The sequence below is a fragment of the Oryctolagus cuniculus genome, chromosome 12, assembly GCF_964237555.1.
Source record: "Oryctolagus cuniculus chromosome 12, mOryCun1.1, whole genome shotgun sequence".
NCBI classification, from domain to species: Eukaryota; Metazoa; Chordata; class Mammalia; order Lagomorpha; family Leporidae; genus Oryctolagus; species Oryctolagus cuniculus.
Window position 1 is genome coordinate 22,222,606 of NC_091443.1, and position 17,647 is coordinate 22,240,252.

General features: G+C 44.9%; 1 protein-coding gene across 5 annotated transcripts in view; it reads left to right on the plus strand.

The window, feature by feature from the left end:
* The window catches only part of LOC103351297 (uncharacterized), a 260,758-nt gene that overhangs the window by 20,115 nt on the left and 222,996 nt on the right, over positions 1–17,647 (plus strand). For all 5 annotated transcript variants that reach the window (XR_007910252.2, XR_007910251.2, XR_007910249.2 and 2 more), the window contains exon 2: positions 4,415–4,537. The gene's annotated coding sequence lies outside the window, so the exon portion shown is untranslated. The remainder of the gene's footprint in view (positions 1–4,414; positions 4,538–17,647) is intronic.

Below are 17,647 nucleotides of genomic sequence, written 5' to 3' on the forward strand. Positions count from 1 at the left end.
CCCATATACACAGGTCACCTTGCAGCTTGTATTGCTTCCTTACCACTCTGCTTCATGTGGCATCCTATGTACTGGGTGCCTTCCTCCCACGCCCCCCCAAATGCATCCCCAGCCCCCCTGTGTGCTCCAGTAGCACCCCGTATTTACTTAGCCATAGCACTGATCACACTCCATTGAAATCGTCTATTGCCTTATCTGTCTCCTCCACAAGGCTACAGACATCATGGGAACCAGGCCTCTGTATTGATATCTAATAGTGTACCTAATTTTTTTTTGAATAAACAATGAAATCTTATGGTTAAGCACCTTCATTTTATTCTTGAGGAAGCTGGGGACGAGAAGAGTTTGTGGCCTGTCCAGAGCCACCAGCCCTTTGGCTTCGTGGAAGCCGGGTCTTGAATTCAGTCTCCTGGCTGTCCAGTGTTTCCTTGGCTGACTTGCTTGAACACCTAGCTAACATTGTCCAGAAACTGCTTAACAGTTGTAGTTACAACATTTGAAAATGTAGTTACTACATTTGAAAAATGTAGTTTGGAGCTCAAAAAAATCATATAATGAATTCAAAAGATAGCTGCTGAAGACTTTGGAAAAACTGTTCTATTATTTTAAGTTACCTATGTCATCGTTGTCCTCCATTATCCTGGGGCTGTTGAAAGAATGTGACATACTAGTGCGCTCACTGTTGGAAGCCTGGGGTTCTGTACTTCCGCCAGGATGTAACTCCACTCTGGCCAGATCCCACGTTATCTCCGGGTTTGTGTTGCAGTGAAGTTAGGACATCTGCTGCAAGGATGCTGGCGGAAGAAAACACCACTATCAGATCCCTTTCTCACATGGTGCCAGCGGACAGCACACCCGGTTCAAATGAGAACACAAGAAATGAGGGGCAGCTCTGAAACCCTGCAGCCAGTTTGAATCCTACTTGACCACTTTAGCAAGCTTGGACAGCTGAGCGTTTGCTTCCTCATCTGTACAGTTGGAGCATCAACTTAGGGTTAGAACAAGGGGTCTTCCAAAAGGAAAAATGAGAATACTTCAAAAATTTAGAAAATGCAATCAAAAGATAGGTTTATTTTAGTACTAAAAAAATTATAAATCTATTTTTTCCATAGTCTGCATTTCCTGTGAACTTTTGGAAGATCTCATGCCCTAACAAGAGAAGCCATCGTCTCAGGCACATCAACAGAGAGCTGGAATGGAAGTGGGGCAGCTGGGACTTGAACCGGTGCCCGTGTGGGCTGCTGGCGTCACAGGTGGAAGTTTTATCCGCTGCACCACAGTGCCGGCCCCAATTCTAGTTTTTAAGAAACTCAAGAATGGATAGTCTCCCCCTGTTTCAGATGTTGGAGAAGGGGGGGGGGAAGACTGAAGAAGCTCAAAGTTCATGAGTTGGAATTACTATGAAAATCTTACCACTTGGCAAATAGATTTTTTTTTAAAGCCATTGCCTTGGCAAGATGCCTTTGGGAAACGTGGAGGTATTCTGATTTTAGGCCAAAACATTGAGAGTTCTAATTTGTTTCTCATAAAAAAAAAAAAAGAATGTGGAAAGGAAGACTTCTGATAAGCAATGAGACAAAGATATAATATCAGGTGAGGGAGTGAAGTGCAGAAAACCCAAAATCATTTAGCAACTGGATTGAAGCTAGCCAGAGTTTCACTACATCTTAAAACCTGAGCCCGGCATAACACAAAGGGGTATGTGTCTCGCTGTGTCTTTAGTGAGGGCTATTTAACACTGGGACTTTTTCCAGCCGTGTATTTCAGTAATGGCAACCCTTCCTACAACACTGGGGGCTTGCCACTTTGAAAATCAATACTTTTCAGTGTCTACTGAAATCGCTCATTTGTTTTCTGTAGAGTGTATATAAGATGACCGTATAAATTGTCCTCTATACTAGAACATTTTTGGCAGTGAAAGGGAGAGTCGTCTCAGATGCTTGGATCCCTGTCATCCTTGTGGGAAACTGGGGGTGGGTTGGGGGGGTGTTCTGAGCGCCTGGCATTGGTCTGGCCCCATCGCTGCAGTTGGAGGCATTTGGGAAGTGAATTGGCAAATGGAAGATCTCTCCCTTCTTGCCTTCTTTCTCTCTGCCTTTTAAATAAGAAGAAAGAAAGAAAGAAAGAAAGAAAGAAAGAAAGAAAGAAAGAAAGAAAGAAAGAAAGAAAGAGAGAGAGAGAAAGAGAGAGAGAGAAAGAAAGAGAGAGAGAGAAAGAGAGAGAGAGGGAGGGAGGAAGGAAGGAAGGAAGGAAGGAAGGAAGGAAGGAAGGAAGGAGGGAGGGAGGGAAGGGGAAAGGAAACGAAGGAAGGATGATTAAATCTTTATAATTAAGGAAGAAAGAAGGGGAGAGTTATCACCAATGCACCAAGACAATAGGCATCAGCTGAGACTATCCCATGGCGACTTGAAAGAAAACAGAAAGTACCAGTTGTAGAAACATAGATTTGTGTGATGTGTTTATGGGAATGGTTCTTTATATACTTGTGTGTATATATTTATATAGCCTTAAAAGAACAGGTGATTGAATTGTTTAGGTCACCAAGGTGATGGAGCTAAGCTGATTGATCCACACACTCTCAAGCAGACCTTGTCCTTGCAGTCTGTGGCATGACTCCCACATGAGGCTCACCACTAGCCTCCCCAGCAACTGAATCCAGAATCTTCCCTTCGTCAGTTTAGTTCTTAACCAGGTTTAGATTCGGCAGGGCCCTATCAATGGGTCATATGCTAGACTGCAAGATCAAAGCAAAAACATGGAGTGTCCTGGGCTTTTCTGTAAGGCCCCAGATTCTAGCCTTTCTTTATCAGTAACTAACTGTGATTTTTGGCAAGTCACATAACCTGTGTTTTGGTTTCCTTATCTCTAGAATGGGGCCAATCCTATCTGATGTGCAGAGCTCAAAGCGTTGTTGGGAAGATGCAGGGAGGTGATGTATGGGGAAGCCTTGTGGACAGTGTTATCATTGTGGGAGAGAAGGGGAGACAGCAGAGGGGCAGAAAGGGCTTTCAACTCCAGAGGGCCCTGCAGATTAGGTTTATGCAAACAAATGATGAGAATGCGGCCAGGGAAGAGGCATCCCGCTCTTCTGTGAATGGGAGGAGGGAAGAGTGAAGAGGAAGGGCAGAGACTGTAGCCGGAAGACTCGGGATACAGGCTGGCTTAGCATGTGGGAGTCCTGATGGTGCTGTTTCCTCAAAACCCGCCAAGACCTCATGGAAAATGAACATGCTGGAGAAGCACCCCTGTGAGAGCCTGGGTTCCCAGGCGGTGCGGGTGCGTGAGCTCATTTCTGATGAAGTGAGTTCGCTTTATTTTGCAATCTAGTAGGAATCAGAATCTCATACTTCCCTTTCTGATTAAACAAAACTACGTATGTGAAATTCCTTTTAATGAACTATATAGTGAACTCTAAATTACAGCACAAAATTAATAACTTAATGGGATTCAGCAATAAATACTAATTATTCTAGTAGTTGTCAATGTTTATTTTTTCTTCAAAATGATTACAACTTTTTTAAAATTTGCAAAATTTATATGTATTTATAAAAATTTAGATATACCAAAGGTCTAATGAAGGAATAAAAATCAAGCACAGTGTTGCCACCAACAGATTACAGCAATGTTTCGGTGAACGGTCATCCAGACGTAAAATATTCATTTATTTATCTAAGAAGGAGAAAGAGAGAGAGAGGGAGGTTCCAATTGCTAATTCACTCCCTAGTTGCCCACAGTAGACAGGACAGGGCTGTGACTGGGTGGTGGCTGGGCTAAGGCCAAAACTGGGAGCCAGGAACTCAATCCAGGTCTTCCATGTGGGCGGCAGCAGCCCACGTACTTGACCTAATACCACTGCCTCCCAGGGTCTGCATTAGTAAGGAACAGTCAGGAGCTGGAGCAGGAAGAGAACCCAGGTACTCTGCTATGGAATGTGGATGCCTTAACTTCCAAATTCAATACACTTTCCATTGCAGATTTTTTTTTTTTTTTTTATGTGTGGATGAGTGGGGATTGTAACGCTTGGGATGCAGGCATCCCAAATTGGAATTCCTGAGTTCAAGTACTGGCTCTGCTTCCAAATGATTCCAGATCCCTCCTAATGTGCACCCTGGGAGGCAGCAGGGGATGGTTCAAGTACTTGGGTCCCTGCCACCTATGTAGGAGACCTGACTTGTGTTTCTGGCTACTGGCATCAACCTGACCCAACCCTGGCTGCTACAGGCATTTGGGAAGTGAACCAATGGATGGAAGATCCGTGTCTGTCTGTCTCTATCTCTGCCTTTCAAATAAAATGAAAATAAATAAAAATTTAAAAATAAAAGAATCTTTAATTTCCATTCATTCTTTAATTTGTTCATGATTATTTATATTTTGATAGACTGTTAATTTTTTAATGTGGTTTATATTTTCCCAGGACAGGCAGCAGGTGCTCTGGGACACTGAGGAAGAGGAAGAGTATCTCCCCTAGGCTTAGAGAGTCGGAGGGGGTCTTCTAGCAGAAGAGACATTCAAGCTGAGACCCCAAAGCTGAGCAGAGGTAAGCAGACTTTGGCGGGTGCTGTGGTGCACCGCTCACACACCTCCTTAAGGACCGCTGCTTCCCAACTGGCAGCAGCGTTGCTTTTGATGGCACTCAGCCATCATCAGGAACCACCCTCCGCTGAAGGAAGCTGCCTTGCTCGCGGCTCCCTTCCTCTCCCTGCACAGCATCGTGCAGGACCCCTCCTTGCCTTGGATAGGGCAGCTCTGAGTGTCAGCCTGGGGCCGCAGCTCACAGTAGGTTCATTGAGGTCCTGCTTGCTGCTCCATTGCAGTTCAGCATCTCCCTCCATCCGGGCTATCTTCCTGTTCTCAGGAGTTGTTCCCAAGAGCACTGTCCAATAACAGTTATGCACACAGATGAACTCTGTGTGGGCAATGAGCTGTGGTATGGTGGGGAGTGCAGGGAGGGGGTTACTAAGAAGTAGAACATGTTTAAGGCCTAGAGTTGATGGGGGGAGAGAAAGGATTTTTACAGAGTCTGAAATGTATAAGTAAAGTCAGTAGGTGAGACAGAGATTATTCCAGAATGAGAGTTAAGCTCTCATGATCCAACTCAAGGAGATGGGGAGACTGGACTCCATCCTCAGGCCATGGCATACAGCATCAGAGAGACATGGTCTGGCAAATGTTTGCGAAAGATCACTTTGGCTGCAATGGAGTAGCATGCATGAAAACTTTCATGAATATTGATCTTTGTCTTTTTATCAAAATAATAGAATGTCTGTGACCTCCTTCTGGACTGCACACATTTACACAATGAATAGCAAACCACAAGCCCCCCAGGCAAGTCAGGTAGCGACCACCAACACTGCAGAGGTACTGGGACTCCTTTAAACTTGGGAGGAACTCAGTCACAGTCCATCAAGCTTTCTTTTTCTTTCTTTCTTTCTTTTTTTTTTTTTTTTGACAGGCAGAGTGGACAGTGAGAGAGAGAGAGAGACAGAGAGAAAGGTCTTCCTTTGCCGTTGGTTCACCCTCCAATGGTCGCCTGGTTTTAAAAGTGTTTACCAAGCACCAAATGTGCACCAGAATGCACTCTGCTATTGCCCTGAGGACCCACGAGAAAAGCTCCAAGAAGGAAGCCATGCCTGTCTTGGGCATTGCCCTACTACTAGAGTGCCTAACACATGGTGAGGGCTTAGGAAGCAAATGAATGGAAGGAGAAATCTCAGAGACATGGGCAAATTACGACACTCGGTCCCCGTGATTTTGATGGCAAAATGGGGATACGACTAGATTCTTCTCCAGGTTGTTGGAGAAAAAGTCATATTTACCCAAATTGTTCAGATTGTTTGCTATTCTCAAAACGGTAGAAATAAGTTAAGACCTTCAATGATGAAAATGAAATTTCAGGTATCTATTTGCCTCTTGTCCTAGTCACTGTGTAATATCACTTTAAAAGAAATAAGGGATCAGAAAACATTTACTCATTAATTTATTTAACATAAATTTTTCTGTGGGCATCCAAAGTACCAGACATGGATTTAATGTGAGGAACAGAATAGATACAACCCTTCTGTTCATGGAGCTTATAGTAGAGGGGAGCCATTAAACAAACAAAAAAAAATTTATGGATGCTCATCACCGAACAGTCTGCCATCAGAGCAAAGCTAACTTTGTTAGGGGTCTACTCTATGAGTAGAGTTCTATTAGGAACAGGACATAAAGCATTCCAGGTAGAAGAGAAATCCTGTGCAAAGACCCTGGGAGAAGAAAACAGCTTGGCCCATAGAAGAATGGAGAGACAGTTAGTGTGGTGCAGTAGAGGGAGCTGAAGCTGGAAGGGAGACAAGGAAGCATCTATCCGGGCTTTGGCGGCCACTGGTCTTCCTTTTGCAGTCTAAAGGTTGCACAGCAGCCTGAAATCTGCCCGCTCCCTGGGTCAGAGTCAGTTCTTGATGAGTGTGAAATAGGAGGGCAGGCAAACTGCATCCTGAACAGTCACATCTGAGCACGGCGAAAGTTGATTATTTTGCCCCCCATCTGCTTATGAAAAACCAAAAAGCATAAAGGGGTAAGCATTTGGCGGAGTGATTAAGAAGCCTGTTGAGACACCTGTGTCCCATATCAGAGTGACTGAGTTTAAGTACTGGTTCTGCTCCTGATTCTGCTGCTGTGGACCCTGGCAGGTGGCAGGTAGTGGCTCAAATGACTGGGTTACTGGCACCCACGTGGGTGACCTGTGTTGAGTTCCCAGCTCCATCCATTGTGGGCATTTGGGAAGTGAATTAATCACTGGGAGCTCTCTGCCTGTTTCTGTTTCTCTGCCTCTCAAATAAATACATTAAAAATTTTAAAAGAGCTTATAGCTGAGGGTCCTTTCTATTTGCTGAGAGCACAAATATGTGTGCAGAAATGTGTTCCTACATTTTCACCCCGAAACACAGGGGAACAATTATAAAGTCTTTGCTGCACCCCCCCCCCCCCCATTTTTATTTGCCTGGATATGGTGCTTGCAGCAGAAGCAATCCGTGGGGCCAGGGGACAACAGAACAGGATACTGTTGTGGCTTCCCAGGAGATGTAGGAGAATTCTGGGTGTTCTGAGTTTTTGGGTGGTGGCTCACATACTGGATTTCCTCAAAGAGGCCTCCGTTTCTCTCTCGGTGATTAGAACAACCTGTGTTCTGGAATATAGTGTTTAAGCAGCGAGACTGGCATTGCTATCTTCCAGGATGAGGAAGGCTTAATTAACATTTGAAAATGCTTTGAGATCTTTGGATAAAAGGGAAGTGTTATTATCTTTAGAGTGATATAGGTCATGTGACACAGGAAGTGGCTTTGAAGGCAAGGAAAACCTTTCATCAGCAAACTCCTTGGGGTGGTTTGAGCCTGTTTTGAGTGACTCAACATGCCCGTGTCATCTCTCTCTAGACCGTGAATGAAAGGAATAACTTGGCCTACAGATTAGCAACTGCCACCATCATTAACTGAATTTAGTAAGCTTGCACACGAGACACTCTACACATTTGCAGAAACCTAAAGCATTTAGCTCAATGTCCCTTGGTCGGCAGTGCATAAATATTTTTGTTGCTATTATTCTCAGAGAGGGCGGCAGAGAAGGCATGTGGAGTGCCCAGAGCCCTTCCTGGTGGTAACATTCCCCTCCAAGGTGGGTACTTAACCTTTTATTTTCCATGAAGGACCCAAAGTAGAAGTCAAGTTTCCTAGCTTTGCTTCCCTCATGGTCCCACTGGGTCTTTGTTGGGCAGGCATGCAAAGAGAACACTTTACAGTAGTTCCAATTTATTTAAGGGCAGAAATGCCTAAGGATTTCATCCTGTTCCTTCCATGAACTTAAATATCTTCATAATACTTCCTGGAAATGTAGGAGACGGGATAGGGGTGGGGAGTGGGGAACGGGAATATAGTTCATTTGAGAAAAGTCTATTTTTAAGAAATAGACGTTAGCCAAACCTGTCTCGAGTGCACTCATGAAATTACCTTTGCTAGCCAGATGTACAGAAGTTTTTTCAAAAAGAAATACACACTTGCCTCAAATATAGTCTTTTTAAAAATTTATTTATTTTAAAGGTAGAGTGACAGAGAGAGAGAGAGAGAGAGAGAGGAGAGGGGTGGGGGAGAGGGAGAGAGAGAGAGAGAGAGGGAAAGGGGCGAGGGAGAGGGAGAGAGAGGGAGAGGGGAAAGAGAGAGAGACTCTTCCATCTGCTGCTCACTCCTCAGATGGCCTCCACGGCAGGGTCTGAGCCAAGCTGAAGCCAGAAGCCAGCAGCTCCTTCCTGGTCTCTTACGTGCCAGGCACATTAGCAGGGAGCAGAACTGGAAGCAGAAGAGAGAGGACCTTTGTTCATATTAGCGCTGGGGTCACAAGCGGCAGCTTAACCCACTGTGCCACCACGCTAGCCCCTCAATATAGTGGTTTTTTTTTTTTTTAATTTTTTTTTAACCAAGAAAAAGTGCTTTGGAACACGGCACAAGCTCGAGAAGAATACAAGAGTGCCGGCAGGAGCAGGAAACACCTGGGAAAAGAACCAGGGTGCCAGAGAGAATGGGCCCGGGGCATGCCGGGAAGGCGGGCAGCCTGGGGCATGCCGGGAAGGCGGGCAGCCCGGGGCATGCCGGGAAAGGCTCCGGGACAGTTTGTTCCTCCTGTGGTCCTAGGCGTGGTTACACACAGCCTGGGAGGTCAAGCGCCAAGCCAACCTAATTAAGATCTCATTAGGCCAGCGCATCCCTATTAACAGGCTGACCCGGGTGCAAATCCATTAGCACAGGAGTCCTCACGGCTTCCCAAACCCGGAATCTCAGCGGCCGCCCCGGGGCCTGGAAACGTGGCTGTTTTATTAGAGCTGCCCTGCGGGCCTGTGACCATCAGGTATGGGTTTTTCCTGGATTATTTCACATTACAGTAAATTAATTTTATCCGCTCTGAAACATTTTAACAAAGAAACCTCGCTGGTCAGCACATGGGTGAAATAACCAGGGACGAACAGAGCGCGGGCTTCCCCTAATCACAAATGAAGAGCTCGAAATGTCTCCCAAGTGCAGACTTCCTTCCCCGCCCCCCTGTGCATTTCTCGTGCTCTGGTGAGATTTCAAAATTCTGGGCAGACGCGCTACAGGCCCCCCCTCGCTGATTTTTGCATCATTGTAGCTGACCTTGACAGAAGATCCCAAAACTTGTTAAGTATAAAGTTGGTAAATGATACTGTTGTTTGGGAGGTGGGGGTGGGGTGGGAGCAGGGGGTTTATCTAGCCAAAAAAAAAAAAAAAAGGGAAAAAGAAAAAAGAGAGAGGCAAATTCATCCTAACCAGGCTCAAATTAACTGAAATGGATCAAAGTAAACAGAGACATCTAAAAGCTTTTGTAAGTTAAAAGTGGCTATCTGTTGCAGGTCTTGCCTCATTAACTGCTGATTGAAGCTCTGCTTGGCTCTCTGGGATACATAACACCCCCAGCCTATCACCAGATGAACCTGGGTTAGGCGCGCTTGCCTTTTGCTGTGTTGCTTTGCGCGTTACTTGACCCCAGCTTCTTACAAATGTTTATCCTTCCTACCAGGCAAAGGGAGTAAAGGTTTGTCCTTGGGAATCTTGCTTCTAACCAATGAGAAATTCCCAGAAAAGCCAGAGGGGAGGCATCGTGCTGGTGGTTGGGAGCTTTGCAGCCCTGCCGTCTGAAAGAAGGGTTTGAACTAGAGTTTGTAGGGGAAAAGAGTTCGCGGCTTGATTTCCCCATAGACCTAGGTCTCATTTCCATGTGCACTTGGTGAGGTGCGCTGATCGGGCGGCATACTGTCAGATGCAGCCATCTTTTGGTCCCCGTGGTCACCGCCCCATCCCTAGGCTGCCCAGCACTGTCTAGGGAAAGGCAGTGAGAAGTGGGCTGGGGGTGGGGGAGGGGGAGGAGGAGGGAGGAGCAGAGCTCTTTGAGTAGGACCAGATAGGCCTCTGTGTAGAGTAATATTACAGCTCTTTCTCTCATAAACAAGCTGCATGCCTGCTTCCAAAGACCCATCTGGCTTCGCTTTGAGAATGGCAATAATTACAAGCTGATGATGGACGTGGAAAAAAGCCCCGCTGAGCTAACTCATAAGGAAGTACCGGCCAGGACTGCAGGGAAATTACAGGCTGAAAACCTTTCTAGTTTAGGCCTTTTGGTGTTCTTAATCACAGACTTTAAATGTTGTAATAAACACTGTTGCATTTTATTGACCAACTCCCATGACAGGCAAATCTTTTTCATTTTATTTTATTTTTACCATTTGCTTTTTGGAAAGCTGGTTGGCAGTGTCTGCCTGGGCCTTACCAGTGGCTCTTTAGCTTTTCTGCTCCTAGGAAAACTAGGAAAATGGGGTGACATTTTATTTGGTGCCTAGAAATGTGCAGATTTTCTCCTTAGGTTTTTCTTTGCCTCTCATGGTTGACAGACTGACAAGCTCTGTAAGATAATGATAGGTGTATCGATAAAGAACGTTGACAAGGATTAAAAACAAACTTGGGAAGAATAGGATTTTGTACCATTAAATAGCATTTATGATAAACTAGTACCCCCCCCCCCAAAAAATCAAGTTAACTATTATATTGTTAGATTAGTGAAATGTTAGATTCTGGCCTTGTTTTTAGAGATGGTTCTTAGATCAGGGATGACCTTGATACTGAAATTAGGATCTTCTCAAAGTTTTGGAACCTAAGACATTTTGTCCTTTCAACTATTTAATGGAGCAAAATGCTTTTAGGAAACCTTCCCAGGAAGAAGAAAATGAAAACAGTGAAAAAGATTTTCTTTACTTACTAAATATCGTGAACCTGAAAACCTGTATCTTAAATGTCATGGCAAAATTACTCTTGAATACAACACATTAGCGTTTGCTGTTATAATGACATTTTGATGCCATATTTAATTTGGATTAATTCTAGTTCAACACGTTTTATCAGTTTCGATGAAAAGAGGTTGTTCTCTGTGTATAGCTGATCTTCATTTTATACATCTTAAAAATCTGAGGTCAGAATGGATGAATAAACAAATGAATTGGAATTTTTCTTGATCCAGTTAACTTGTACCAGTAGATACTTTTTGAATTCAAAGCAGAGCATGTTAAAGTTAATTGTTCTTTAAACACCAGGTACTGCTTTCGAAACCTATTTTCAAATCTTTCCTTCTTTGCCACAGTATCTCATTTATAGTCCTTAAAGATTTGTATTTTATTCTTTGTGTTTTGTAGACAGCCCTGGCTCTCCCAGATGGATTATTGAGTTCTCTCCTTGTTTGAGCACATAAAGTTTTGGGGTTTACGAAGTGAAAGCAATGAAATAGTTGTGCGATAGAAATTTACCAATGTAAACTCAAGTCTCTCGGGCTTTAAGCATGCTTTACCTGAAGCTCCCTCGTCAAAGAGAACTTACTTCTTTCTATCTAACCGCCTCTTTTTCTATATGGGCTAGACTTGTTCCTTACAAAAGGCACATGAATTGGTGGAAACTATATATTACAAGGACCACTATTTGTCTAGTTTTCATTAGATCGCTGAGTGAAAAGCATCAATTCCTCTCTTTTCCCAAGGTACTCAGATATCCATGAAGTCCCCCTCATCCCACACTATCATTTCTCTCACTGGGCACAATCTAGCTTGAAAGAATTCAACACTTACTGATCTGTAGAGAACTGTCAGCAGTGACAGCAACCAGGGCCGCTGACATGTCTACTTGTTTACAGAGGATGAGCACAGCAAGGCTTCTGGGGGATGACTTGATAAGCTCTCCAACTCCTCGCTCCCTGATTCTGGCCCCTCTGGACCAGCTGCCTTTGCGTGCAGCGCAAGATGCAAGTATCCAAACTTGATGTAAACACTGACAAGTCAGCAAACATAGCAGCAAAGATAAAATAGGCATGCTCAAGGTTGCTTTGTAAACAGTGAAGACAGAAAGAGAAACAAGACTATCTCAGTCCCGAATCTTTGTGTGCACATAGTTTTTTTTAATGCACTTCAGTTTGATGGAAACAAAACCCAATAGCATTAAAGTGAACTTAAGGTTTATTTTCAAGCTATTGAAGATTTAATCTCTTTTTCATTTTAATATCCCTTCAATCCTCTCGAAATCCTAGCCAATATAATAGTTAACTCAAGTGCAAAGCCTTTTTTTTTTTAATAGAATATGCTGTTATTTAGGGAATCCAGAAGTGTCCTGGAAACTGCACAAATGCATGTACATTACCTCATTACTGGTTTTTTGTTTTTTTTTTTTGTTTTTTTTTTTTTGACAGGCAGAGTGGACAGTGAGAGAGAAAGAGAGAAAGGTCTTCCTTTTTTGCCGTTGGTTCACCCTCCAATGGCTGCCACGGCTGGTGCACTGCAGCCGGTGCACCACGCTGATCCCATGGCAGGAGCCAGGTACTTATCCTGGTCTCCTGTGGGGTGCAGGGCTCAAGGACTTGGGCCATCCTCCACTGCACTCCCTAGCCACAGCAGAGAGCTGGCATGGAAGAGGGGCAACCGGGACAGAATCCGGCGCCCCGACCGGGACTAGAACCCGGTGTGCCGGTGCCGCAAGGCGGAGGATTAGCCTAGTGAGCCGTGGCGCCGGCCCTCATTACTGTTTTGTAAAGAGGACATTTCTTTTCAGGAAGAGGATCTTGGGGAGGTAAACGTTCTTTCCTCTTTCCTTTTGGGGCCTTTCCATCTTTAACACATGAAAGAGGGAAGGAAAGTTTCTTGTGTTCCTTTTGTACTTGGTTCAGTGCTTTTGTTAAGTGACAGGAATCATAACTGCACCCACTTCACGGGGTCAGGGGTATTGTCTTCCTTAAATTCTTTGCGACGGATTGGGAAGATGCTGTTTACCCAAGGTATCAGACTGTTCCTAGAAATGAGCTCTACCAAGATCCTTGGACAAAAGATTTGACAGTGGTCTACTCCACCCTGACCTTGCCCCTGCTTTCTTGCAGAAATGTCCTTGCTACCACAGTCAGAGGAGTAATTCTGAATTTCAGCGATGTAAAGGCCACATCAATCACAAAACTGTAACCTGGTGTTGACAGTTACAGAAAGGGGTTTTGTCTTCGTTGTGAGGCAGTCTTCCTGGGAATGGGTGTCTGCTGACAACCTGCCCCACCCTTTCTGAACAGTTCTCGTGAGATCTGTGCCTAACCTTCACCAAGGTGTCTGTACTATTAGCTCGATTTACAAATCACCGCTGCGTAGCTACTGAGTCTCAGATCTCGAGTAAAAGTGTCTATTTGCTTTTTATAGATGATGAAACAGGTTCTAGGGTGCAGCCAGCTCTATGGAATACATGATGGGTGGCCCACCATTGGGTGCTTCCAGATAAATTTCCAGCTTTACCACTTTATCCTGGGAGCCCAATCCGTAGATGAGGGCTCAGCTCTGAGACCTTTGGACACAAAGCTCCTGGATAAGCTGTGGACAGCAACATAGCGTGCTCACAGCTATTCTCAAAGGGCAGCACTCTCAGAAAACATTTGGATTGAATAGAGCTGCGTGGCTAGGAAATGATGCAGAGGAAGAATATTACTTCAGATCCGTGTTTAAACTTCACCGAGTTCGCTACCCCCAGTACTGATGATTCCGCTGGTGGCTGCCTCCTTTTGCCTGTCTCTTATGGTAGAGGGCTATTGTTTGGAGGGCCATTGGCTCATCAGTGCCAAACAGAGGAGTAGACGTTGGTGCTGATGTGGGATGCACTCTTGAGAGACCCGCGATGGCCACTTCCAGCAAAATAAGAGTGTGATCATCACACCGGAGTCCTGGTGAATCAAGGCTCATCCCAGGGGACGGACACAGGGCTCTTCCCTCTTCTCCAGTCCATCGCACTGGCTTCTTGCTGTTTCTCCTTGAGTCTGGCTGTGGCATTCATATATTATTTCAGGTCTAGATTTTGTCTGCGTTTCTCCTTTGTCTTTGTCTTGACTTTGGGGACTGATTGTGTAGTTTGAGTTTCTTCTGCCCCTAGCTCGTCTTGAATCCATGTGTCATTTTCATGACTGAGTTTGTTTCTTTCTCGAGCAAATCCATTGGCCTGGCTGCTTAGCTTTGGCATAGTTCAGGCTTCCATCTGTGGTGCAAAAGAGACTGTGAGACCTGCTAACATGCAAAAAGGAGATAAAAACACTTAAAAAAAAAAAGTCCTCCTACACGCAGGCCTGCTTTAGAATAACCGAGAACAGTGCAGGAATGAAGATGTAGTTGAAATGCCCCAGTGTCTCCGCCCTTTGATTATGTGCAGGGTGACGAAGTCCTGGCTTCTGTTAGCTTCTACGGTGCAGTTAAGAGATTCATTTCTTAATGTGATTCACTTCAGGAAGAGTTGACCCAGAAAAGGCTTAGGGGGGAGGCCAGACTCGTACTAGGAGATGGTGCAAAATTATCCTTTTCGTTTCCAAGTGTTTAAATTTTTTTATTCCTGACAAGAATGAAAAGCCTGCACTGAGCCTGTCTCAGATTTCTGAGTCACAGGGAATTTGATTGCTTAATGCCAATAAGGCCAAGGAGATGAGATGGCTTTAGTTCTTGGCTTTCCCCCTATGCTATGATGGCAAATACGTGAACTGAATACTAGTTTTATTAAGACATCATTTAATCTTTGTAGATATGTTTCAATGAAATAGTATCTCAAATATAAATATTTATATTTATTGATGTAACTATGTGGTCTGTATCATCTTTAAAAAATGTTCATGGGAAAAATGCGCACTATCTTTCAATTATATTTTCCTATATGCTTGTTGAAATACCTTTATATATAATTTTGAGTTGTGAGGTTTGTCAGCTTCTGATCACGTCCTTTCAACCACAATATCTTGAGACCCTACTGCTGAGAAGGGGTCGTTTCTCTACTTAGTTCCAGTGGCTCTTATCAGTTGCAGTCAAACCCTGCACAAGTGTATGCAAATCTGAAATGCTGAGAAGCCATGGCCTCGGCCGTCTCTGTTCCACCAGGAGAGATTTGTTCCTGGACCTCAGTTTGAGCAGCATGTATCCAGGTTTCTTCCTTCCCTTCAAGTCCTGCTTGATAACTTCTCAGCCTAGCTTTTCATCAGTGGTCAGCTTTTAGTGCAAATTCCTTATTTCTGTATTTGTCAGTTCAGTGTAAGGAGTTTGTGGGATGTCTGCCTTGTTGAAGGCACTAAGGACAGTTTTTGAAGGGCTGGACTATGTCTCTGTCTTTTACAAAGAGATGGAAAATTCTGCACTTTAAGTGAGATCACAACTATCATTGGAATAAAGCAGTCCATAAAGTGTTATATGTGCCCTGAGGAGAGAACAGTTTTTTTGTGTGTGTGTTGTTTTGTGTTTTTTTTTTTGTTTTGTTTTTGTTTGTTTGTTTGTTTTTGTCTTAGAAGCAGATAAGGCTTCCTAGAATTGGTGACATTTGAATGAGTCTTTAAAGGAGAAGCAAGATTTTGAATAGATGAAGCTGGAACCCAAGTGCCAAGTTCCAGAAGTCGGAAAGATTCTGACACGATCAAGGACACGTGCGAGAGAAGAAACTGGCAGGGGAGTTTCAAAGTACAGAATCATTTCCGTTCCTGAAGGATCTTGACTGTTGTGCTAAGACATACGGGCTTTTCTAAGAGAGACAGCTACTAAAAGCTTTTGGACCGAGAGGGTGTGCCATGACCGTAACTGTACTTTGTTGTTGTTGTTGTTGTTGTTTTTTTTTAAGATTTTATGTTTATTTGAAAGGCAGAGTTACTGAGAGAGAGGGAGACAGAGAAAGATCTTGCATCTGCTGGTTCATTTCCCAAATGGCTGTTACAGCTGAGGTTGGGCCAGGCTGAAGTCAGGAGCCAGGAGCTTCATATGGGTCTCGCACATGAGTGCAAGGTCCACGTGGGTCATCTTCCACTGCTTTCCCAAGCCATTAAGTAGGGAGCAGGATCAGAAGTGGAGCAGCTGGCACCCATATGGGATGTCAGCATTGGAGGTGGTAGCTTAGCCCGCTACACCACCTGGCCCCTATAACTGTACTCTGAAAAGATGACTTGGAGTCAAGAGAATGCGAGTGGTGACAGGGAGCTCTGTGGCGGGTTAGACCACAGTCCGGGTATAGATGGTGTGAGGTAAGATGCTGATGGGAAAAGCAGAGATGAGGGAATAATCCCAGAGACATCGAGGCTGAATTGAATGCGATGGGAGCCCTGGGAGCCTCACACAGGGCTCTGAAGTTTCTCCTTCCGTGAGTTGGTAAATGGAGAAGTTGTGAACTGAGATAAAGAACTTTGAAGAGAAGAGGCTTAGAGGATGCCATTTTTTTTTATTTGACAGGTAGAGTTATAGACAGTGTGAGAGAGAGAGAGACAGAGAGAAAGGTCTTCCTTCCGTTGGTTCATCCCCCAAATGGCCGCGACGGCTGGAGCTACACCAATCTGAAGCCAGGAGCCAGGTGCTTCTTCCTGGTCTCCATGTGGGTGTAGGGCCCAAGCACTTGGGCCATCCTCCACTGCCCTCCCGGGCCACAGCAGAGAGCTGGCCTGGAAGAGGAGCAGCCAGGACTAGAACCGGCGCCCATACGGGATGCTGGCTCCGCAGGCGGATGGATTAACCAAGTGAGCCAGGGCACCGTCCCGGAGGATCCCATTTTTGATACACTTGAATTATACACACCATTTCTTTCTTCAAGCTTAATAGAAGCATTCTCTCTGGATTCCATTATTAGGATTATACCCTATTTTGCTTTAAATTTAGGACCCGGCACTGACTCCCCAGAAGAGGAGAAGAAAAGATCAGCTTTCTCGTGCTTCTGCGTGCTTTGTCTTTCCGTACTCTCCAGGTGTCTGCGAGGATCCCTCGAGTCTCCGGCCCAACTGCCCTTCTGCCCGCGCTCTCGAGGAAGAGCAGGCAATGGGAAATCCTTCCTAAAGCTTGGATGCCTCTCAGAGCTGCACAGAACTGGCTTTTAATCCTAAAGGTAGAATTGGAGCCAAACTGGATTCTTGGATCCTGCTGGTTGCAAAGCTGCCAGACCCCGTCCCAGCGGGTGGAAATGGACACCAGCCCCCGAGGAAGTGACGGCTGTGCCTGGGCGGCTGCTGCCCCGCGGCTTCCTCTGCACCATGCGGAAGGAAACCGTGGGCTTCCCTCGGCCGTTTGCTTATTCTTTTAACACAGGGGAACTGAGGAGTCTGGGCCTTTGGAGTTTGGAGAGAGAACCTGAGGCCGGAGGCGTTTCCAGAGAGCAGAGGGTTCCCATCTCTGAGCTGTGGCTACCTTTTTCCTACAGCCCCCAGTCCTGTGCTCTGCAGTTCGCTCCAAATCTGGAATCTGAGTGTGTGGTGTTGGAAGTCTGTGCAGAGCCTGGAGTTCAAAGCCCGTGCACAGCTTCAGGCTGGAGAATGGAAGGAAGGAATTCTCTGGCAAATGAAACGCAATTTATATAAGTATTCAAACCGATTTCTTTATTAGATTTGCAGACCGTATGTCTGATGACAAGTCCTCTTAAAAGGTGGTTAGGAAAAGTGATGCTAAAATTCCAAATACCTATCTCTCATCTGATAAAACCATTCCGATGTTTGCAGTTTTACTTTGCATTATGGTTAGAATCACCCAAGTCAAATATTCAAAGATCATAGGGAGTAAAATCAGTTCTGAAATTCTGTAAAATAGTGCCTAATGGGTAGGCCAACC